The sequence below is a fragment of the Amblyomma mixtum genome, chromosome 6, assembly GCF_055824585.1.
Source record: "Amblyomma mixtum isolate Tamu chromosome 6, ASM5582458v1, whole genome shotgun sequence".
NCBI classification, from domain to species: domain Eukaryota; kingdom Metazoa; phylum Arthropoda; class Arachnida; order Ixodida; family Ixodidae; genus Amblyomma; species Amblyomma mixtum.
In genome coordinates, this window is record NC_143017.1 from 75,963,856 (window position 1) to 75,989,335 (window position 25,480).

At 48.4% G+C, this 25,480-nt stretch overlaps 1 protein-coding gene across 1 annotated transcript in view; it reads left to right on the plus strand.

The window, feature by feature from the left end:
- Positions 1-3,062: 3,062 nt before the first annotated feature.
- LOC149339419 (serine protease 30-like) overlaps positions 3,063-25,480 on the plus strand; it is a 72,159-nt gene continuing 49,741 nt past the window's right edge. The window contains exon 1 of the mRNA XM_089550474.1: positions 3,063-3,170. The gene's annotated coding sequence lies outside the window, so the exon portion shown is untranslated. The remainder of the gene's footprint in view (positions 3,171-25,480) is intronic.

The window sequence follows — 25,480 nt, forward strand, 5'->3', positions numbered from 1 at the left end:
TGGAAGACATTACGTTCTCGAAAACCGCACTGCCAGAATAAATGGACCGAAATAAGTGACCACCCCTCAGGTTTCGGCGGATGTGCACGGGGGAAGGGACAGAGAACGCACTCCACGTACGTGCGACCCGAGAAAGAAATTGCACGACCGAGAGGATGAAATTACGGCGGGACATACGCACAACAACGATAACGTTAACGCCACCAACGACAACAACAACAAAAAACGAGGCAGAGCCGTCGAACGGCGCAGTGTATACGCGCGCTGGACGCGCCACGGTTTTCCCGCGTTTGCTCGTAGCGCAGTGCACGAGAACCAGTCATTTTCAGGCGTAATACTTTTCGCTCGACGACCAGCCTCGCTTCTGGTGCGAGGCAATTTTTTCGCCGTCGCACCCTGTGGTTTTGCGCAGATCCATAGCCCGCGACAGCGATAACCCTCTTTGCTTGTCCCTTTGCAGTGCCATTTTTTAAATATTTTTTTTGTATGTTTATATTTTCAAGTGGCACAACGCAGGGAGACGGTGTCGGTTTCACGCAGCCCCGCTCATGAAGGTCGCCGAGATGTCTATCTTCCTCCCATGAGGACTACCTGCCTGTGGTGCTTCGTTGTCCAAACCTAGCGGGTGTGAGCGTGTGTTGGGTGTTTGTGCTTCCATACAAGCCGCTTTGTTCCGCGAGTCCCTCAGCCAGCGGTGCAGAACGACTGATAAATCAACGAGCTGCTCCCACGAGAGGGCAGCAGGGAGGCGGGCAGCACGCGGAGACACCGTTTGCAGGCTCTTCTGCGCTTACCACTGTGTACCGTGTATGTGAGGTGCTGAGTGGCGTGAACAGATCTCAACTCTTTTCCGCCATAAAATCTACTTCCAAGGGTAGACACGGAGAGTGCTCGATAACAACACATTCGGCAGATGCCAAGTAAGCATATATACACCTCATTGTTAGCGCTTCCGCTTATTTTAGACATAGCGCAGAACCACGTGGTACACCTTTGAATAACGATCGAATATCGCTCACTACGAAACATCCACGCCGAATGATGTGTTATATACCGGACGGTGAGCGAAGATGTCAACAGCTGACTAATATGTACACAATGGAGGGGGGCACAAGAACAAAGTTCTTCCGGACTGCCTGGAGAGACGCCTTCCGCAGAATCGTTAGCACGTGAAGCAACTTCGCCATCCCAGGTGATGCACGGAACTGCCGTGGTGGAGGAGCTATAGCGAGTTTTTTCGCAAGCGCGTGGATCGCGCAGAATGCGTGCCGTTCCGTGGTCTGCACATCGAGGAACACGGATGGACGAAGGTGGCGAAGGCTTCGCCCGGGCCAAGGCTGGGCCGCTCGGTTATGTGGACGACGGCACAGCCGCTGACTGCAGCCGCGCCACTCGGCATCTCGACGCTCGCGCGGGCGCGTGGGCGCCGTACCGTGTCGGCCGACTCGGCGACGACGAGGGATTTGGTGCAACGCTCGAAACTTCACTGTCGTTTCGCTGTATTTGCTACGCCCGCGCGCGCTACTCCTTTTTATTGTTGTTTTCATGGCTTGTTTTTCTTAAATTTTGGCGCGCTAGTACAGGATCCCGGTTATCAATGTTTTCTTTTTGTGTGTGATTTCCTGGTTCTCTTTGTTTTGCGGTGGAAGCAGCAGAGTTGTTTCAGAACAAGCGTTAAGAGAGGGAATGGCGGCCATACCGCACGCAGCTATATTTACACCGTGATAATGTTGACGGTGCATACACATGCCCGTCGTTTTGTGGACAGCGCCTGGTCTTTGTTCGGCACGATGCTCCGCGCTGAAAATTACCCCAAGGTAAAACCGCTTTGGTCGACTTTCCCTGCGGGTGCATTGCCCTGCTGCCAGGGGGCGGCAATTTTGCGCCCTCGGTTTATTCAGCGCCGATTGGAAAAGAACGTATTAAGTTACGCGACACTCGTGCCAAATGCTGAGCGATTATCTCACCCGCCAGGATGGTTCGGACAAAACCGAAGAGGCCCATCTTGGGTGCTCATAACTAATCTCCGGTCGTAAAAGGTCGCACTTAAGAGCCGTCAATACAGGACTGGTCAGGAGAGGTGGAGGCCGGGGCCATTTTCGCGTCGCCGCGGGTGCGAACGTGTGCGGCCTTCCTTCCGCAGCGGCGGCCGTTGGGAGACGTCGCCGCGGGGTCCGTCGTCGACAAATCGGAGGAAGAAGGTCCTGGTACGACCCAACCCGAACTGCCCTCCGTTCACGCAACGCGGGGTCACTAACGAAGAAAAACAAAAGGAGAACAGCAAGAGCAAAAAAGAGGTGACCAGTGAAGGAATGCGTTCTCGGCCGCTGGCAACCGCAGCAGGAAGACAATCGGGCGCCGTGGGACGAACCGATGCGGCGGCCGCGCCGTGGCCCGGTCGCTGCCGCCGCCGGCAAGTCGGCGAGAGTTGATCGGCGACGGATCAGCGAGAGAGAAATGCACAGACCCCGGCTGGGGCGGCGCGCGGACCTTTCTTGAGCAGCGGCGGTGGTCGGGCGGGCGGGCGACCAGAGGCGGCGTCTGGATGGCTGGATGCAGCAGCAGCACTCGCTCTCGCTCTCGCCCCCTTGGGCTGTAGGTTGCTCTGTCCTGGTTTCCAGGCGCTCCGCTGCTCTGCTCCCGCCGCCGCCGTAGTCTCGCGAGTCGTCGTCGGCTCCATTCCAGCGAGCGCTCAGCGGCGCTCAGCCGTGCGGGACTCGTTTGCACCCAGAGCAAGCGCCCCCGCCGAGGCGGCAGCGCGGAGCGAAGAGGACGACCCCGGACCGACCGACGAGGACCACGCTTCAAGGACGTCTCCCTCGGGTCCCCCCCTCCTTCGGACTCGTCGTCGATCGCCGTCCGCTGACAGTGAGTGAAGCCTGGTAGGGAAGTCGTCCACCGCCACCTGCTGCTGCTGCATCTGCGAGGATTCCTGTCCGGTCTTCCGTGGCTTTTCGTTTCATCGCGTGTGTTGGTTGTGGACCGATCGGAGAGAAAGCAAGAGAGGTGTCGTTCCCTCGTCGTCGACGGTCGCTTGCGAAGCGCTGCGCGTTGTTGATGCCGGCGCCGGGGAGGACGCCTTTCTTCCGAGCCCTTTCGCCGCTGACCGGCTCGGAGTTGTGTCCGCGTGTGGGACCGGAGTACTTTGCGAGATCTGGATAACTGTCACGGTGAGTCTGAGCGGCGCGCCACTCTTTATGCGCGTCTGCGGGGTCGGAAAGACACGGCGATACTTCGGTTCGCCTCTGCTTCTTGCGAGGGCTCATAGTTGTTTCGAGTGCAGATAACGCATGATCGGTCAAAGCTACAACAACGTAAAATGAAAATTCTTTCTGAATAGAGCAGGAAGCAGAAATGCGCCTCGTATCGGGATGGTGCACGGAAACACCCAATGTTAGAAGCGACCGTGTCAGATTCCCCGCAGCAAATGTCCGTTGATTCTGTCCTGTATTCAAGAGCACCGAGCTCAAAAGCCCCTGCCACGATAACCGTGTGCCCCGGCGCGCCATATTCTGAGCGAGTTGTCAAAGAGGGTTGTGATGCCCCGGTCGCCTGCACAAAATACGCATCTATCGCTTATAAACACTTTGGGACACCAAACTATCAGCTAATTTAGTACTGCCTCTTGTCGTTTTAAATACTTTCAGTCTCGCCTCGAGCTCTCAATGGTTGTTCACTTCGACGTTCTCGGTGGCATTTTAATAATTTTTTTCTTTCCAATAGGGTTTCTGTGGTAGCGGCAAAAACGATGATAAAGCGGTTTTATTTTTAGAAGTGCGTTTTGCCAGACAGGCGTTCAGCACGCGAGTTTACCGGAACGCGCCTTGTTTTCCATCCTATCCTGTTTCCTATATACAGTTTATATCTTTTGATTGCGAGTTCCTCAGGTGTTGAGACGGGGAAAGTTCTCGTGAAGGGCTGAATGATTGTCGGTATAACATGCTACCAACGGGAGGGAGGTTTTAGGCCGGTGTTTCTGGTACGGTGCTTTTTGCTCGCGAAAATCATGGCATGGGGAAATGCAAGTGGGGCTTTTGCGACGGGAAGATGCCATCACTTCACCAAAGTCTTAGCTTTGAAAAATGGTCTTGTTTTGTGTTTCTAAACATCCGCATACTTTTGCGCACTTCTATGACCCATTCATTCTTGCCTAATCACAAACACGCCGTGCTTTCTACGCTTTCAAATGTATTCGTTTGCTCTTGTCACGTGATAGACATGGATGATAAGCCTTACAGCACCGTTTCTTCCATTGTTCTCTGTTTCACTTGAGCTCGAAGCTTTTAACCTAAACGCGATCAGCACTGAATAGTTAAAAGGTGCCCTAATCCTTTCCTCAACGGTGGCAATAACATTATGCTGGACGAAAAGAAAGAACTAAGCGCTTAAACAACGCCCTTTTAGCAACGAAAGTTAATTTTTCTTCTATATAGTGCCTTTGCCTTAAGTGCCTTAATTGTGCGTTATAAAGATAATTTATAGATAATTATGCAGTTAATAGAAACAAGCGCTGTTAATCTTTTAAATAACCATTTTTTTTTCTATTCTCTACTATTTTGGAGAGCATTATCTGTTTTCTGAACTGCTCAAATATATACCGCATACGCGAGCCTCGGGCACGGCGCTTGGTGCAGCGCTTGACGCTGAAGACGTGGATGTTCTAACCTGTATCTTTTTCATTGATAGCAAAGAGGAAGTAAACGCTAATTTTATCTGTGTTCTAATCATACGGCTGGGCACCTCCATAGAAGTGTTCCGCTAAAGAGTAAAATTATAGTTCTAGCCAGATTTTCATTTTCTTTAGCACTCACTTTCTCTGTCATTTTCTTTTCGCCTGCCGCCATATGGTTTTGCGAGTCAAACCCCCTTGACATGATGCATCTGGGCCCTTCATGGCTTGATATTTCAAGCTGTGACAGCTTACTGCGAGACGCAGCTTTGTTACTGTATACAATAGTACACATCTTAACGGCTGGTAACAAGGTGCATTTAATGCCGATAATCGTGCACAGTGATAGGGGTTACGTCTGCGAAAAGAGATGAGCAGAACTCACCGCCAAGTTAGCAGTATCTGAAAGCACAAAAAGCGAAAGAAGGCCAAAAACAAAAAGCTTCAAGTGAGGAAATGTTTCAGGAGCGGCCAATAAGTAAAGCAAGGAAATAAGAATACGCAGACCAGGAAAGGTCGCGACGAGGATATCACTTTCTTACCGAAAAGCAATCTCAGTGTGCGAAAATAAACAGTGCTTGAATGGCACGGCATGCTCTCATGTGGGAATATGAGGATTAGATACGACACTGCTAATTGTTGAGCAGGAAGCATTTAAGAAGCCTTGTGTACGTACATCAGCACATCTTAACGAGCAAAAGGGAATTCTTACATCCCCTTCTCAACACTTCGACATCACCATCATTGGCAACCTATATTGTAAACGAAATGGCCGATAAAAGCTGCTCTCGAGGGTGAGGCAGGACTAATTGCGCGTGTTCGTCAAGGATGCTCATTTCGAAGACGCGGGCAAGATGAAAGGACGGGGCTTGAATCCTAATGACGGGACACAGCCTGAATCACTGAACGGCAATCCGAAACTACAAACATAAACAAAAAGCAAAGCTTATCCGGTTTATTTCGTCTCGTCGACCCCTTCCCGTGCATTACAAATCCTTCTAATGACATTCCACTTCTTGAGCAGGCGCTTTTCCTTTGGTTCGCGAAATATTCGATATTCCGCGATTAAAAACACTTCCCTTCCCGCGCTACGCGTCGGTAACATTCCGCGCGTTCTCGGTCGTCGCGGCTCCAAGCAACTGGCGAGGCAAAAGTTCAAGAGAGCAGGTCTCTGTCGGCAGGAGAACCAGCTCACGGAGTCGTTGACATTGGGGCTATCCGATGCGAGCAGCTGTAGGCGTCGCGCGACGCGTTGTGCAAGCGTATACAAAGGCGCGACGGAGAATGCTCCGAAGGCCATTGCGCGTTGCGGGGAACGTGTCAAGTTGAAGGACCGCGGAGACTGCGGCAAGCACCGTCCTTGGCCCATAGCGACTGCCCGCGGTTAAACGGTCTTTCGCAGCCCGCCCTTCGATTCCTGCTGGCTGCACGAAGGTTGCCTGGGTGTCTTGCGTCGGAAAATCCGCCTTTGTAGGAGGCGCTTTTGCGTCTAGAGTGTGGCCTTTGAATGCACTTCTAAGCGCTGACTTAACCCGTTCACTCACACTGTCTCCAATGCTCAATTTTATGGGCGTCCGGAAGGGGGGGAAAGGGGGGGCGGTTGCCCTCCCCTGGAATTACGGATATTATTTATTACCTAGTAGAAAACAACTACAAACCTACCGCCTCCCCCATCCCCGGACATCGGGTGCCACCCCCCCCCCCCCCCCCCCCCCCCCCCGAAAAAAGTTCTGCGGACGCCCTTGCTCAATTTGTTTGGTTTCGGTTCCGGTTAAAGCTGGGCCGTAACGCACCGCGAATGAGTGCTGCTTTCATTTACAATCTTTTGCGATGAACCGAGCCAGGCCATTGGATTTCAGGCATTCGAAATGAACGCGGAAAACCGTTTCAAGAATGAAGCAATCCTGTTTAGGGGTAGCTCTGGTAGTCACACGATGAGTGGTGTATGTTTCCGCTTGTTTTGCAGGTATGTCTGCGTTAAAAAGGCCTGAAACATGCTTATTTTTAATACACCGGCTTCTTGTGACATGATTGGTCAGAACAAATGTTAAGGAGATCATGAAAGCAGCTTTGAGTTCAGCGTTACATATGAGAATGCAATAGTAATTTGTGAATGAAGGAGTAAGAAAAATTCCAAAGACCCTTATCATGTGAGCCTGGATTGGTAAAATACATTTTGAGGGTGTGAAGCATGGAAATTTCCGTCAGAAATCTGCATATTTACGAGACAATAGCGCAAACATCGAGTTCACATGGCGAATGGCCACAACTTTCCCGCACTACAGGGGATCACAGCTCGCACTAAGGAATCTTCTTGACAATGTGTTTAATGCTCTAACAATGCAAGAAATAACGTTGTGAGAATGACTATGTAAACGGCAAGAAATAGCAACGCGAACAGTGTGATGAAAGAGAGTTCTTTGTGGTTTCCACTGGTGTTATTTTTTTCTTTTTCAAAGCAGTGCATGAAAAATAGAGCAAAAATCACAAAGAAAACTTGAGAAACCACACTATTCTTTAAGAAATGCAGTATATAGGAGTAATGTTACTTTCTTTAAATACGAAATTTGGAGCCGCGCATTTTCTGTTTCAGAAACCAAAGAAATTCAAAACCGAGGTGCGGTGAGATGAGGGAAGCAAAGAAATAAACAGTCAGAAAATCAAACTCAGAAAAGAAACGAAAGCTCATAGGGCGTAAAGTTCTCCCACAAGTTACGTGTTCTGCATGAGCAGCTTTCATGTGCCCAATTTAAATTTTCCTCGCATTCACAAACTATTAGCAACAGGGTCGATCGATGGTGCCATTACAGTTAACCTCGTGACTCGTATATACTCAGTCTCTCGAACGAGCCTGAGACTCAATTAAATGGGGAGTATCCTAAATTAAGCCGAGAGTTGCAAAAGAAAAAAAAATCTTATATGCAATATATCGAAAATAAAACCAACTTCCAATGGTCACCTGAGCAATTGTGGGTTCTATGTTTTAGTTCGCACTAATCTTGACTGATAGTTAAGTTTGCTTAACTTTAGGCCATTGATAAAAAATTTCGATTGCATAGTCAAAGAGGGCCGCAAGAAATTTACAAACTTCGATAACCTTATAAATTTGAGCTTTTCTTTAGAGCTTTTTTTTCTTTTCAAGGTTTGACGGCCGGGCGCAGAATCACACAAGCGAACATTTTGGTTTCTCGCCCATGCCGATAGTAAATACGTACAACTGCACGGACTTATATTCACCATTGGCTAGCGGCGGAGCGCGCTGCTAAGCTCGGAATCTTGAAAATGCACTCTTGCAATGGACATTTAAATTTATCTTGTTGTGTTCAGAGAGAGAAAAACACTTTCGCAGTCAAGCTATTTGCGAAAATAACTTCTCGTTGCAGTTTCTTCCTAGTGTAGTGGAAAGATTCTGCGTAAGTGCGGTGATTTCCATTTATGTTTTATTCTGCAAAATGAAACACATTATTTGTTGTAAATTGGAAGTTACAGCTAACAAATTAGGTTATCATTAAATAAATGTTTATCCTGCCTGACATGCAAACCCACAAACAATGCCACTTCAGTTTCATTCCGGTAACAGGCGCCACTTCTTTTCTTTTTTTTTTTGTTACTTCACCTTTGGTTCACATAACGTTGAGAGAGCCTTTAAACTTGTCAGTTTCGCGTTCAACTTTCTGCTTTACAGTTTGCTCAAGTTAAGTTGCTTTCGTTGCGGAGCACAATTCTTCAGTGCTATAGAAGACACGCCTTCTTCATCGGAGATACGCGCTCCCACCACTTTCCGCTGGTCTGGTGAGGATGGAATCACTGCTCATTACGGTCATTCACACTGTACGTATCTCATCTCGAAATACCACCGTGTCTAGCGGCTCAACCGGTACGGCGCAGCAGCAACATCAATACCGACACCACACACTTCTATACCCGTTTGCGGGACGTCTACTTATTTCAATCTCCGTGTTAGGGCACATCGCACTTCGCGGGGGACCGGTACAGCTATCCTCGATCGGCTGCAGGCGCATTCATTCCATCTATTTTTTTTTTTCTACCTTCGAGAACAGGATCGAACCTCATCGTCCCCTTGACGGTGAGCGAGCCGTTTATATCTCAACCCGCTCCTCGCCTCCCGCATCTCACGCGCAAAGTGAATACGCAGAATCAGCGCGTATACGCGAATACGGACTAGCGGGGAGACAACAGCAAGTAAAAAATAAAAGGTCAGATAGCGGCAAGCAAAACGAATCGCAAGCAACGTTCTCGGAGCGGGTATAACGGAGCTGGGAGCCGAACGTTGCTTTTAGTGGACTCTGTGCTTGTGCCGTGCGGCGGTCCACTTTATCCGCCAGTGCTGCTGAATCCTGGCGGGAAGAAGGAGTCGTCGCTGAAGTGTGTTTCTTTCTTTGCGTTGCTGTTTTTGTTTGCGCTCCGCGGTTCTCTTGCCGGACGAGTTTTAGCGGAATCGGAATGCCGTTGCCGCCGCGGCGCCGGCCGCAACGCGCTATGCACGCTCGTGGCGAGGATTGTCTCGCACGCGTGCATGGCGGCGCGAGCGCCATGTGGGTCAGTATCCCGGCGCGCTTGTGTGGGTCAGTATACCGATCCGCTCGCTCCTTCTCCTGGTCGGAGCCGGCCTGTCCGGCGGGTCAACGCGTGGCGACGGGAATTTGCCTAGCGCCCCAGCGCTGCCGCTTAGCATACGCGGGCTGGTCAGCCGCCCGTCTGGAGGGGTTGTTTCAGCGAAGTTCAGAGGTGATATCCCTGTGCTCAGGTTAGTTAGGGGGTAGAAGAAAGTTTGTCTGGTCACGCGTTAATAGAAGCTAATAAGTGATGTCAAAGACCAAATCTAGACGGGACGGTAATCAGTGCATCTAGACTTGATAAGTGACGAGTCGACGACATTCAATCGTCAGATTTGGTTGTCAGACATTTTTAATGTTCAGGAAAGTTTAAAACATTATTATGAAATTTATTGCTGACCGCGCTGTTATTGTAGCTGTTCCCTTTCTTTTTAACTGTGCTTGTGAATATTGGCCAGTCAGATACCTCGAGCGCAGCCGTTCATATGAAATCATTGCAAACAAAAAAAAAGCAAATACTACAGAAAAGGGTCTACTATAATAGCCGCTATGATTCGCAGCTCATGAAACCGTGAGTTAAACCTTGCAAAGCTGTTGGTCAACCCTATTCTCTGGGAGAAACACTGCAAGAACGTTTTATCCGGACGCATAAGCTGTGCGTGCGTTACGAGGTTGTCTGCACAGTTACCAGAGTAATGCAAAACTTCATTAAAAGCCCAACTCTACGAGCACACCCCCTCCCCGTCCCCTTGACGAGTCCTGTATGAGAAGTGGGAGAACTACACCTTCCTTTTTATGCAGCTACACGTACACCTAAGCTACCGCCATCAGTGCAGTCTCCGGTTCGGCCCGACTCTCACCATCACGACCCCCATTACTTGGTGGTAGTTTCCACCTAGTGAAGCGGACGTGGTTCCCTTTGCGCCTATCACAACGCGATAAGGTCTCTATTTCTCCTGGTAATATGGGTCGCTCAAGCAGAACGTGAGAAACACTTCGGCTCTCGGTACCATAGGAGAGCTAAGGAATAGTAACATGGTACAGGTGGGGCGCACGCTAAACACACGTCGCTATTCTATTCATAGAAAGGTACATATAGTATATCACAGCATGCAGTCATTGTAACTGTAGAGGAAATGTGTATTATATCATACAGTGGTGGTGGTGGTGAAAACTTTTATTTCGTGAAAAAGAGTTTGGGAGCCACAGATGGCCCCGCTACATGGTCGGCGTACGGCATTATAATAATAAATATTCCGCTAGCTCTCTCTGGAAAGTCAGTTGTAGCCATAGATTGCATCGACAGCTCCCGTGCATTGATTTTGCAAAGCTAGCCAATCCTCCACTCTTGAGGGTAGTTTCTGCTCTTTACGGAACAGTGAAGCAAAAATGAAAGCGCTTTCCCTAAAGGCAGTTTTTGAAATCAGCAGCTGCAAGTACTCTCAGGAGTTCCACGCCTGTAACCAGAGCTAAATCATCGTCTGCTATTTATTAATTAGAAAGCATGAGAATTGTCGTCACACTAAAACCCCGCTGATGTCCGAGGCGAAATTCGCTGATTGGTTGAGAGGGATCACGTGAACTCGTGACGTCATGACAACCTGCCCACCGGGTTGTGAAAAACCTAGCTCCTAGACAGCAACCCAGATAGAGAATCGAAAGCAAAGATCAGAAAAAAAAATTGCATAAGCAAATGTCGACATCGTCACAGCATAGCGCATACGTGCTACTGCAGCTAGCAGCCAAAATATGGTGGTACCGGCAATTGCAAAGAAACTGACACAAACACACACAGAAGTTGGAACAGAAGCTGCGAGAAATTTGAAATCCAATGTTATCGCATTCAACTCTAAAGGCAGCCTAAGCATCCTTATAGTCATAGAGTTTCTTACTATTACCTAGAGGGAAATCTGGCGACCCCTCTATGGGAGTTTGCATGGAGACCCCTCGAGGCCACTTCAGCCACCATGGGCGCTCAAAGCATCATGGGGCGGTGAGCTACCGACTGCAGAACTACAACTTTTGGCCAAAAAATAATAGAAAAATAAAGCTGTTAGATAACTACGAATGTCCTAACATTCAATATCTTGTCTAATGATTGCAACAAACGAGCAGAAAAGCATTTAAGTGCAAAGTTTGCCCAAAATAAGAGATGACTAGCTTTCCTATTGGCCAAGTGATCAACACTAAAAAAACTACTGCAGTAGCATGCCAGGCCTATAACCAGGCAGACCTCTCCATTATCCATTAAAGTCTCTTTCCTCCTCCCTTCCTAAAAAAACTAATATTGCGTAATTAACAGGCGCACTTTAAAAAGTAAATATGTTTTCAAAAAAATGTTGTTGTTTAAATACCTCAAGAGGTTTTTTAATGGCATTTCGGAAGAGTAAAACCTTTTATTGGCGCCGTGTGTCGTCGCGTTTTCACTACTATGGCTTTTGCACACTGCGTTCGCGCGAAAGTCGTCTGCGCACACACGGACAGCGTTTTTGGAATGAAACATCTTAGTAATGACACTCCGTGTTCCTGAAAAACTATGACTGTTCCGCAACAAGTAGCTCACCGCCCCATGATGCTTTGAGCGTCCATGGTGGCTGAAGTGCAGCGCCGCCAGCTTTCCCTCTAGGTAATAGTAAGAAACTCTATGCTTATAGTCTCTTTTTTTTTTTACAGCACTAGCTGTTATTGCGAAGGTTTCCGGGAAACGCATTCTAGTCGTATAATTGAGCAGCAGAAAGTGAACATGCTTCCCTATGCTGACAGTATTGCGCATCCCTGTCCATGACCGCGTTTGTATCCGCTATGCACCCTGGCCAATCCCCCGCCGTGGGTATGTGCCATTAAGCCTGAGGACATCATCATCATCTACTTGTTTTTGCATTGAGCATATGTGGAATGTGCGGTTCCTCCCTTCAGTAAGGGCTTGCTCAGAAAAAAAAAAAAGAGCAGCATCGTCGTCGTCTATATGTTTCTTCAACGTCCTAGTTCGCTTTCTGCTGCTCAGTTACACGATCATGAACCAACTAGCTCACCAATCCACCTTATTAGCATTGTAGTCGTCACCAAAAAGCGTCCAAGCAGCCCAGCGTGACCGCGGGGAGAATGGAGTGAGGGGTGAGGAACACAGGCGAAAGGGAATGGATGTGGAAGGAACCCTGCACGGACTGCATCTTTCAATGCGTAATCGTCTCATTCAAGCGAGCCCTGATTTTCCGATTACGAGCCGTATAATCGCCCCTCATTTTTTTGCCTCGGCTGCAGGTATGACCTTTTTTTCCGCAATATGTACGGTATATCTTATTCCAGGGGATATTTATGAGCACCTTTTTGGGGAGTTGTTAGGGACGGAAGGTGTGGCGGCTTCATTCGCACAATGCTTTAAAAAAAAACTGTTTCGCTGAAAAAACAAAAGCCGGCTATTGTATATTTCTCAAAGAAAACATCTCGCTCAAGGAGGGAAACGATGGGAAATGCGTTGCCTTCTTAAATCTGCCCCTACATTAGTGTTTTTTTTTTTCGAAATGAGTCAAGTCCACCTGGAAAGGAAATGAAAAAATCTTGAAATTTTCTTGTCTGCATAAACCTCAGTGCTGTCTAAACTGCGGTATGATATGCATTACATGTTGAAGTATGGAGAGTTGAGCTAGTTGGTGCAAGGCAGGACTGAACAGCGCACACAGGACGAGGACAGAGAGAAGAAGCGACAAGACACGAGCGCTGACTATCAACTGAATGGTTTATTGGAGTAACATGCATATGTACAAAATAACAATCCGACAACCAAGTGCGCATGGTTCGCAGAGAGGATCACGGTCATCAGGCAGCTTTGTCCAGATTTGCTACTTCGCGGGGATGAATGATGACCGAAGAGGTGCTTACGCACGTATCAGAATTCTTGTGAATGAGGTAGGCTTCTTTTAATTCTCTAGTTAATTTTTCTCTGTGCTTGTAAAAAGCTGAAGCATTATTGAACAAAGGCATGCAAGGAGAGTGTAAAGGAGGCTTGTGGCTGCATTCCTTATGGTGTAGCGCTAGGTTCGAGGAGGACACTTCTCCTAAGGAGTTTTCGTGTTCACGTAGCCTAATGTTGAGACACCTTCCTTTTTCACCGATATAATTCTTGCCACATGTGAATGGAACTCTGTACGCAACCCCTTTTGCGCACGGAAGAAAAGGTACTTCACGTTTTACCTGGCATTGTCCATTGTCTGCCCGGCTTTTCTTGCCATCTATTTTTCTGTTTATGTAGCGCAAATGCTGCCTAGCTTAATGGGCGCAGAAAACATAACTTCTACTCCATAGCTATGTCCAACTTGTCGTAGGCGATGCGACATACCAATGACATACGGTATGACCGCAGTATTTTTCTTTTCCTTCTAACGGGTTGTTTCAGAAACCTGTCGTTTGGTAGAAGCCTTAACTTTCTTCAGGACCTTACTGCACGCGAGCAAGATCACCTCGTCAGGGAAGCCTGCTGACCTCAGTTTTTGCACCTGCTCATTAAAGCTACTCATAATGGCATGCTCGCAGGATTTGAAGATTGTCGAACCTATGCATGAAACGTCTATGCCATACTTAACTAACTTGGAATGGCGGGATTTGGAACTGGCCGGATTTGAAAATTAACTAGAGAATTAAAAGAAGCCTACCTCATTCACAAGAATTCTGATACGTGCGTAAGCACCCCGTCGGCCATCATTCATCCCCGCGGAGTAGCATATCTGGACAAAGCTGCCTGATGACAGTGATCTTATCTGCGAAACATGCGCACTTGGTTGTCAGATTGTTATTTTGTACATATACCTGTTACTCCAATAAACCATTCAGTTGATAGTCAGCGCTCGTGTCTTGTCGCTTCTTCTATGTGTCCTCGTCCTGTGTTGGCTGCTCAATCCTGCATTACATGTTCGTTAGAGGCACTCTATACCACCACGTAATAGAAATATGCAAATAATTTTGTCAATGCAATAATTTTGTCAATATGAGCATGGCTCTTCTCGATGTGATATTCTTGATTTGAACCAGCTTCGTTTTGAACGATTTATTCCACAGTATTAATTCAACTATTTTTGTGAATATGATTATTAACAATGTATATGCGCTCAATTCAGAAGTTAAACAATTATAACATTCAATTTTGTGCAATAAGAGGCACTGCTGTGCTTCAGCAACACAAGCAAGTAAGCTTGAATAGCAGGCTTGTGTCACAAGCGCTGACGTAACAGCATTCCTTTCTTGCGTTCACACTTCGGAGGCGGAAAAGTGAACTAGCTCGACTGTATGTGAGCTACAAAATATTCTATTATGCGAAGCATATTACTAGAGCTACACTACAGCCCGTCGAGCGCGGCGGTGGAGCTACCATTGACCTTTAGCGTGACCACGTGACAACATGAAGTCACAGCAGAGGAGAGATGGTCTGCCGGCTCGCGCGGTCGGCCGCGGCGGTGGAGGCTCCACATCAGAGGCGCGGCGGCTGACCACGTGACAACATGACGTCACAGCAGAGGAGAGATGGGCTGCCGGCTCGCGCGGTCGGCTGCGGCTGTGGAGGCTCCACATCAGAGGCGCTGCAGCTGACCACGTGACGCTACAGAAGCGGTATAAAGCTGAGCTTGCCTGGCACTTACGAGGCGGCCAGGTGTTGGGATGCCGCCTAGAAGCAGGGCTTATTTGAACGAGAAGCGAAAGCTTCAGCGTGCCACAGAGACCGATGAAGAGCGGGATGAACGTCAACCAAGGAAAGCCATGTATTACCAAGCCTAGCCATCAATATGCTTCGCATCTGACTAGGCTTAACCTTTTAGAGCGCAGCTCTTTGGCGTCCGTTCCTGGGTTTCGCGTCGTCGTCGGCGTTGTCGTCGGCCTCGTAACCAGCTCCGCCCCCCTTTCATCCCCCCAGCGCTAGCAGCGACCGACTGATACCGCTGGATGCCGCTGACGCCGCTAGAGAGTCAAGATAACGTGACTGCATAGAACACCGTCGCCGCCATGCAGAAAGAGGAGGAAAGGGTTCCCCCCCCCCCCCCCCCCCCTGTTCTTGTGTGGCGGATAGGGTGCTCTTCAGTTGCCGACGCGCCGGTTATTTCACGTAGGCCCCGGCACGTCGACGAATACGTGACCACCTTCCCACGGCTAGACCTGGTTCTTAGCGCTGCGGAAGCGAGGGTATCATATTGTTTGTGTCGGCATCGGCGGCGTTGTCCCTGAAACCAACTCCGCAGCTGGGGTTGACTCACTATCGAAAAGGTGAAACAGCTTATTTGCTGCGCTCAAATTTCGCATTAGGAAGTAACGTAATCGTCGGTAATTTTTTCACTGAGGAATCCTGTATTCTTGATCAGTAGCGAAATAGTAGACGCAGAGAGGACACAAAACAACAGGACAACCGCTAGTCAATTCGTTTCCTGTCTGCGTCGGCCATTTCACTAGTAATTGATTTAGGAAGCCAGTGCCAACTAGCCGAATTTAACGAATGTACCAGGGGCGCATCCTTGCTTCCTCGGTGGCGGCCCTAATGATCCTTTTGTTTTCATCGTCTTATGGTTTCAGATATTTAGCTGATCTCTTCATATCACACGTAGTCGATCGCAAAATAGCGCTGGCGAATGAAGCAATAAAACCGCGCTTGAAACACTCCAAGTTAGAGGCTCAGACAAAAGCTCTCACGACTGGATATGTCTCGGGTTGATCCGTGCATCAGCAGGATCTGGATCATTTTTATTTGCATTTAGATCTGCGCGCCGGATTTCTAGATGTCGTAAGCATTAAAGATGTAAGGATTTGCTAGCCTTTATAGTGCAATTTGACATAGTTTCGGTTTCTGGATTTGTCTCATTTCGGGAAAAAACTCCTCACATCTTCTCGCTATTTTATTTTTCGCGGCGTGCGAACGTTGTCGGTAACCCTTCCGCGAAGCAGATATACTGAATGAAAACTTATTTCCTGCTCGGGTGCATTGAGTAATAGGGACATTTAGCGAAGCGTTTACTGCCAGCTCTCCTGCTTACCGTCTACTTCTAGCCGCTGATACGCATGCAAAGGTTGTCCCAGAACTCCAGGTGAAGGCCAGCTGTGGGTCAACCTGCCGTGTCGAGGTCATCTGCGCATGCGCACTGATGGCTGGCGGTACGCGATAACGCTAGACAGTACATCGTATACACGCTGTGCTAGATACTCATATAGCCTATTAGTCATGTCGGTCGCGCCTGCAGCGCCAGTTCGTTGCTTCGATTAGATATGTTTGATTGTTGACACACTGGGGCCAATAAGCCAGAGTTTGATTGTTTCTACTAAGTGAAATGTAGTGATAAAACCATGAAACCGTGGCGCTTAAATTATGAACAGACTGACAAAAACCCCTTAACTGTTTTACTTTGCACGCTAATGCACCAACGTCAGTAACTTAAGAGCATAAATTGGCTAACGCTGCAGAGATTAAGAAAATTGTTATTGTTGTAAATTTGCAAACTGCGGCTTGCTACAGTTAATACAGCAGAATGAGCAAATTCCAGATATGTGGCAACAACCATTTTACTTATCCGAGCAACTTCGATCCGTGAACAATGGACTCGAACAGCGGAACTTAAGTGATAACCAAAGTGCTAGCGAACATAATTCTCATTTTACCCAACTACGCAAATCGTCCGTCATTTTTTTTTTAAGCACCACTTCACGAAGCTGCCGGCAAACACCGAGTTCATGTGAAGCCTTACCTTGAGGGTGGCCTTGGCCAAACCGTAAATAATTAAAATAAATATTGCCGCGAATGGGATTCTAGCCCGTGGCGGTGCGAACATATCAGTTTTGCTGTTCACTGCACGAAAGCACTATTCTATCACCGCAGCCGATCGCGCCTAACGCACTCTCGCGCTGTGCATTGCACATCGTCACAGTCTTCAACTAATACCAGAGATACACACTCTCGCGTTGTGAACTGCAACTAACCATCAACTGTACTGCACCATCAGATAATACTACTATCGAACTAATATCTTGGCCAGAGGTGCCGACGACCCAGCAAACCAAAAGCACGAGCCAACGAGGCTAAACACATGCTTCCGCAAGTCTACTCGGTTTAACTACGTTAAAACCCTACCACTTTTTTTCTTTTCGCGATGGAGGCACTAACTAGCCCACCACATCAAGGCACTACTGAGTGAAAGCAGCATCTTTCGCGTGTAAAACGATATATAGTTGGCTGATGCAAACGTCAGATTGTCTTGTGGTACGGTATGCCTCGTCTGACCTCCTCTACTGAATTGTTTTTGTATGCGGTGAAAACGAATTTCGTATCATTAAATATAGGTGCCCACGGACTTTCACGACAGCGTGTCGCGAGATGTGTAGTTGGCGAACCTTTCCACGCCATAATAATGTTCCCGTATGCATCTTCCCGCCTGGCAATAGTACACTTTCCCGCACAACAAAGTAAGTGCGCACACCACACTTACACTGCAATGCATATATATATTTTTGCACATGCACGATTGCGGAGTATAAAAATAAGGATGTATGTGCTTTCTTCGATTCAATAAACTACTAGTTGCGAGTCGCTTTTCCTGTCGTAGTCTCTTTTCCTCTGTCTTTGTTTTAAAGGACGAGGTGAAAAAAAAAACTATAGCAGAGCCAAACAAATGTTACTTATGTTTACTGCAGTTTCGCAAGAATCACAGCAAAAAAAAAAGTGGTCGTATCCGAATAAATTTAAATTGCCGGGCCTCTAGTACCATGCTTACTTGCAATCCCATCGAAATGGATAAGAATGGTTTGGTTGGTTTATGGGGTTTAACTTCCCAAAGCGACTAAGGCTATGAGAGACGCCGTAGTGGAGGGCTCCGGAAATTTCGACCACCTGGGGTTCTTTAACGTGCACTGACATCGCACAGTACACGGGCCTCTAGAATTTCTCCTCCAAAGAAGTTCCAGCCGCCGCGGCCGGGATCGAACCCGCGTCTTTCGGGTCAGCAGCCGAGCGCCATAACCGCTGAGCCACCGCGGCGGCAAATGGATAAGAATAATCCATGGGTGCTTGCATACCCCGTACGCTGTGCAAATTGCAGTTACACAGCCCCTCCCTCACTAGACCTGCTTGTTTGAGCGACGTGACGGAATCAGTGAAGAAATCCCTACGCACGTGGTTTTCTGTAGCAGCTGCTAGAATACGGGCTACCGACCCTGCCAGAGATAACGTTGATTAGATGCAGGTACATGGACAGTTATTCATTACCACTAAGCGCACCTACGTGTTCGTGATCATAGACTTCATCATTTCCACTGCGATGATGAACATTTTCCTTCAGCTGGACATGCAGCACGCGCTATAGTGTAAAACTGTTTGTGACTCGACCTCGATAAACTACCGGAGAACGTACAGCCTTTGTCAAAAATTTATAGCCCAGGAGGTTTGTTTCCGGCCGCGCAATATAGCTTGTTATGCATCCCCAGCGTTCCAACCCTCGTTAAGGCAAGGGGAACTCTGGTACTCACCCCTCTGAAGGTTAGGACCTCAACGGATGCTCCAAGGGCCCCACTTCACGGCTTAAAAGGGAACCCCTTGGATTCCAAACTTTTCACAAAGGCTGTATGTACTAAGACGTAGTAAACGCGGTGTTTCCTTCCCCTCTCTGCCGTCAGCCATACGCGTCAAGCACCCTGGTAAAAGTTTGGCAAAGCAGACAGCGCGAAACGCAATACGCATCACCAAAGGGGGCGCTGGCACAAGTTTTAACACGACAGCATTAGAGCTGGCGTTTGGAGAAAAAGCCGTGCGCGTTGTCACACTAATTCAGGATTGGTAAGTCGTGACGTCACACCACAGTGAACCAATGATAGCTAGGTATGACGTCAGACACGGAGAGCCGAAGTGTTGGCGGGGTGCCAGCTGCGCAGCAGTCAGAGCGTGTGGAAGGTGTCCAGTCCTCTGTGCTTGTCGCGTATAGTCATGTAACAGGATGCATAACGTGGCTGTGCGGGTAGACGAGTGGCGAAGGAGCGCTTCTCAAAGAGGAAGAGACTCCAAGACTGATGTGTACGTTGCCGTAATGGAACTTGTGGAGCTGCGAAGGAGAGCAGAGTGACTTCTAATACTAATACTCTCGCGTTCGGCTTCCTAAGGGTTAGTTAGGAGTTTGCAGTTTCATTGTGTTCTGGCTTTTGTTTGCGCTTCATTTGTTTTTCGCGATGTCTGTTTCAGAAATTGAAATACCAATCGCCTAAGTAAATCTATGCAAAATATATATGCAGAACAAGAAAGTAGCTCAACTTCTGTACGCTGTTCCGTTCAGCGATGTCGCTCTCGGGTTGGGGTTATTGAACTCCCGCTTAGGCACGCCCTTTTGATCCTTACAGCTGAGGGAAGCGTAAAGTACGGTTTAGCAGGCATTACGGACGTCAACGTTGCACAAGCCCGTAAACGCTGCTCACTCGGGTCACACGGTGCTTGCCAGCATGACAGGACTCGCTCGGGTCCCCGCACGGCGCTCACCCGCACCCACCGCCCCAGGCGCGATTACGCAGAACAAAATCACTTCCTCGTTCCGAAACGCGCGGGCTCTCTGCCCTCCCTACACATCGGGGGAACGCGAGCGGCCCCGTACGAAAGCGGCGTTCGTTCCTGGAAATAGGTGAAGCGCTCCACCACGTCCGAATTCTCCGCCCTTCGAAGCCGTTTTCACCGAAACCGGGCGATATTTTACCTCGTGTTACCCCGAATCTCGTCTTCAAGGGGCGGAGCCGATTTCATTCGGTTCTTCTCTCTCTTTGTGCGTGTGCGTGCGTGCGTGTGTGCGTGTGCGTGTGTGTGTGTGTGTGCGTGTGTGTGTGTGTGTGTGTGTGTGTGTGTGTGTGTGTGTGTGTGTGTGTGTGTGTGTGTTTGGTTTGGTTTGGTTTGGTTTATGGGGTTTAACGTCCCAAAGCAACTAAGGCTATGAGAGACGCCGTAGTGGAGGGCTCCGGAAATTTCGACCACCTGGGGTTCTTTAACGTGCACTGACATCGCACAGTACACGGGCCTCTAGAATTTCTCCTCCAAAGAAATTCTAGCCGCCGCGGCCGGGATCGAACCCGCGTCTTTTGGGTCAGCAGCCGAGCACCATAACCGCTGAGCCACCGCGGCGGCTGTGTGTGTGTGTGTGTGTGTGTGTGTGTGTGTGTGTGTGTGTGTGTGTGTGTGTGTGTGTGTGTGTGTGTGTGTGTGTGTGTGTGTGTGTGTGTGTGTGTGTGTGTGTGTGTGTGTGTGTGTGTGTGTGTGTGTGTGTGTGTGTGTGTGTGTGTGTGTGTGTGTGTGTGTGTGTGTGTGTGTGTGTGTGTGTGTGTGTGTCGGAGGAACATTGTCTAGCAGGTTGATCTCTTTTGTTCGTGTACACTTAAATATCACTATGGATGACTGACTGCGCCGTTTTGCTGGCATATTTTTTTGTTTTTATACATTCCTTTCAGAGCCTGTACTGCCTTCTTCACGACGCAGGTCCGCGTGCGTGCACCCCTCTGTACTACTACGCGCGTGCAGCTCTGCAGCCAGGCCACGCGGTTCATACGGGGCTTTCCTAGGAACGGCGCGGCGGTGCCGACGACCCCCGTTCAACCCGCGCAAGCTGTTGCTCGCGTGTTTCCCTCTCGTTATACTCGACGGCAACCGCGACGCGACAAGCGGCTGGAGGAAAAGAGGGCCCCGCGTTGACGCGGCGTCGGCGGCGGCGACGTCACGCCGAGCTGACGCTGCTCCGCCGAGGACGATGCCTCCTCCCGCTCCGAGACGGATGCGGCACGCGAGACGGCTGACTCGCAAGCGCTTTTCTCCGGGAGCGATGCGTCGATTGTTCGCCGTCAGATACGGAGTTGAAAGATGGGGGAGGGTGCGGAGGGGTATTTACACGGAAGACGGACTCGGAGAGGGTGCTGCGAGGAGTGAGTGGAATGCGATTCGTACGCCGCTTCCTTCTGGCGTGCTGAGGTGACGCTATGGGTGTATGGACTTTCACTGAGGTCGTCGCCACTGTTGTGCTGGTGAATCACGTGTATGGCAGTGACCTATCTCCGTATTCGATGAGCTCGTCTCGAACAGTGCATTCGATGCTTAAGGCGTTCCTCACAAGTGGCATATAGAAAAAGAAATAGAATTCCGTATTGTAAAAGAATATGCATACCTTTGAATGGGTCAGCAAAAAATCTCTGCCTCTCCCGTAACCGAGAGTAGAGTAAGCATGAAATGTTTACGGGCCTAATGTCATCTCGGTGGACACCCGAACCGCACCGTACAGGAAGGGAGGAACGCCACCACCCGTTCAGCGCGATGCCTTGCCATTTGGTTTTTTGAGGAAAGGAAATGGCGCAGTAATTCTCTGCCATCTCGGTGGACACCCGAACCGCACCGTAAAGGAAGGGAGGAACGCCACCACCCGTTCGGCGCGATGCCTTGCCCTTTGAACGCAGCGCTTCTCCCCCGGGCCCCTGTGCGCCTGCGCGGCTTTGCTTCGATGCGCGAAGCCCCTAAGAGATCACGTGTGACAACGAAGTGTATCGTGGCATTTATGTGCTTTTTGCACGCGTTATGAGAAATCGGAAATTATAATTCCGTGCATTATCAAACGCACAGCGACTGATATCTTGATAAACATTGAGAAGGCACTGGCAGCAGTTATTTTTTGTGACTCCTTTGGAGACCAACCGGCGCTTGCATGCCGGTCGCGTAGGAGGGCTTACAGAGTCTCGTTAAGTCTCGTACGGTGCCCGGATGACTGGAATTCAGTGCCCGGATGATGGCTCTCGGTCTCGGCGTGACGTCACCACACTGCCGACAACGGGGGCTAAAAGCATTTCATGCTTAATAGGATTATGGCACATTTGACTTGGTTCCGTAGGTTTAATGTCTCAAATCGACTGAGGCTGTGAGGAACGCCGTAGTAGAGGGCTCCGGATTACTTAGGCCCGCTGAGGTTCTCTACCGTGCATGCACTAGCCTTTCATCACACAGTACACGAAAGCTGCGGGTTCGGTCTCGCCCGCGGCGGTCGCATTTCGATGGCGGCGATATGCTAGAGTCCCGCTTACTGAGTCAGCGCACGTTAAAGAACACCAGGCGATCGGAATTATCCGGAGCCCTCAACTGCGGTGTCCCCATAGCCTGATTTTCTTTGGGACGTTAAAGCTATAAAACCAAGCCAAATGTGCCATAACCCTATTTGCTGGTCCCATTCAAATCTATACACATTTCCAATATGGTAAAAAAGAAAGGGCAGTGGTGCCCGATTGTTTACTTGACACGTGGCCAAGCATAAGGACACACTTTGCTATGTGGTCGAGCAGAATAGCTGAAAATGCAGTTGCCGCAATTCCTCGAGCGCGAAAAAGAGGTTCAGCGTTTGTCACTTCTTTCTCGGGGCCGTGGGAATCCCGCGCGGAACCGCTTTGAGAAGTTTCCGGTGGGATCCGCGCGCGCGAATTCCAGCTGGGGAAGTCACGCCGCAGGGATGCGCGGAGCTACGTGCATAGATAAGCAGCGAATGTTGAATGCTTAGTTCGTCCAGTGTTACAGTACCCTCTTCACCATTTTCAGTTCGGCCTCGGAAATAGTGCACTGCAGGCAGTCACAGTGGAAATGAAGTGGCATAAAGCAGCAGTGCACGTCCGTGTAGGCTATACCCACGATCGATGCGAATGCCTTCACTAGAGTGGTATACGCCTTTCTTCAATTTTAATTTCACGGACTGACACACTCGACTGAATTCGCTTATTTCTGTTACCCGAAACTGCAAACGGGCATCACAAAGCTGCCATTTTAGGCGTTCAGAGTGTAAAAGCAACTAAGTGGGATATTGAACTGGCGCCGAAAAGAAACGAGAACAAGTGCTCAACACGTTAACTATAGCGTATGTGTTACTGCACTGCGTCTGAGTATTTGTTTGTTTTGCGCATGTAACATTAACTTTGAATCGCTAACATGCATGTTTAGTGGAGAAGTGAAGAAGGTAGCCAAGATGGAGCATGGTTGCTCGTTTGCCTCTTCCACCAAGTAATGAACAAAACGTCAGATAATTTAAAAGTGAAAGCTCAAGTTAGAAGTATTATGTAAAACTGTTGACCTGCGAAGGAAACTATTCCAGAGTTCAAGCAAAAACTTCAACGTAGTCCTTTACGTCGCCAACATGCTGTACTAGCATGACTTGTGTGGCGTTATACAACTTAATAACGTCAAATTAATGCATTCCGACAAAGTCGCCCCGTCTATTTTGTTGTGCAGTGAAACATCGCTTGAACGAATGTCACTTGAACAAACTTTCAGAAGGACGAACGTTTGCGAAATCCTTCGCCGAAAAGCAGTTGCATCCAATGAAAATAAGTTTGAGTTTAACTAACTTCGCCATGCTACAACTTTAAGGTCAGGGAACGTTTCGGAAAGCACTGAACTATTCTTTCAAGTAAGAATGCATCAAAGTTACTGCCGGCGTTGCAACTTCGAAAGTGTGTCACTTGCTAAACTTCTCAGCGCTGTACTGCCTTTCGAAGCTGAGGAATGCTTTATTTTACCTGCTTTACGGTGGTACGTTTACTCATTTTTCTTGCAGCCTGAACAGCAGCCGTACATACAGGGTGTTTCACCTAAGACTTTCTGCAATTTTAAAAAATAAGCTATTTGAATTAGATGCACGCTTTTTCTCCCATAGCATTGTCAGTGGTGTAGTACATCATAATGCAGCTAAGATGTGCTAACTAGCAGGCTTGTTAAACAATATTTAATAGTTAACTTTTAAACTATTACCGTTGGGCTCCTTAATTATTGAGAGGCATGTAGCCCACCGTAAGTAATGTCCATATCCGTTTTTAGAATTTCGAAAACGCGATTATCCTCGGCGCTGTGGCCCAACAAATTTCCCCTACATCGCGCCAAAATACATGCGGTTTGAGAAGCTTGCAGTCAAAGCAACCTCTCCAGTGAACCTAACTCGTCGAGATAGCCAAAATTTGTACTGTATACTGTATACTGGCTTGCCTTAGCCGTAGTCATATGCTCGCAAGAGGTTCAGAAAGCCAGGCACTAATATCATACCAAACAATTGCGCACAAGAGCATTCTTGAGAGGGAAGCCTTTTATAAATGCGATTTTTTCACATAATTTAAGATTTCACTATAACAATCAATAGAACCGCAGATACCCGATGACAGCCTTGAATTTTTTTTTGTTTTCTATTAATGTTTTTTCTACCGCCAAAAGCGTTCCCCATCGGCTTTCTATGGCAGTCTGAACTGTTCAATGCGATCGATGGAAGCATTTTAAAAGAAATGTTTTGCTACATATCCGATGAATGGACCATCAGCTTCAATATTTTCATAACGGTATCTTAATATTTTCTAATTTTCAAAGTTTTTGTCCCAGAATGTTGCACATGGTCTATAGAAGTTAAACGCCTTAGGCACTCATCTGGGATTTGTACTAGAGAAGGTACGAAAAGCACAAAAGAACTCGCATAGTTTACGACGGTGATAACACGCCATCAAGTGTACTAGCGTACACATTGCGTGTGTGGAGTTTTAAGTATTTAAAAGTACAATTAAGTACAAAGCTTTAAGTACAATCAATCTCACAATCAATCTAATTCCATTCAGCGAACTTTCAGTTGAGTAATAGTCCGTTCAAGTTTTCACTGTATCTTGCCGGGCTGGATTTGATAATTCCTGAATTCATGTGGCGTGTTTACTGCGTCAAGACAAAACAGAAAGTTCGCGCCACTCCCCAGAGCATGTCGTCTGTCTCATAGCGGATTTGGAGGGTGATGTTTCACAGGGTGTGTTTCCCTACACGAGCGCGAACGACTGCTACTCTAGAACTGCAGATTTTTTCAGAAGGCTAGGCTCCACGGAGCCTTTAGTCGCAGAATAATGACACCCCTCCTCCACTTTCGTACTTTCATCCCTCTAGCCTTTATTTCTTTCGCGGCCATGAAAGAGTCTAAGTGGGACGGCGAACCCACCGTGCGCTGACCTTGATAGACTCAAAGTGAAAAGTAAAATTTCCTTTTCGTCTCTCAAACCTCAGTTCCCTTTTGAGCACAGTCGCCCTCACTACAAACTGTATACTCTTGGAGGCAGCGCGCGTCATGTCCGGATTAGATGTTTGCTTGTCATCGCCTCCCATCTTTTCTCGGCGCTCTCGAGCGGACAACAACGGAGACGAGGAAAAACACACTGAGCATTCAGCGCGGGCGTTTTGTGTAGCGCTGCCCCCTGGGCTTGATCA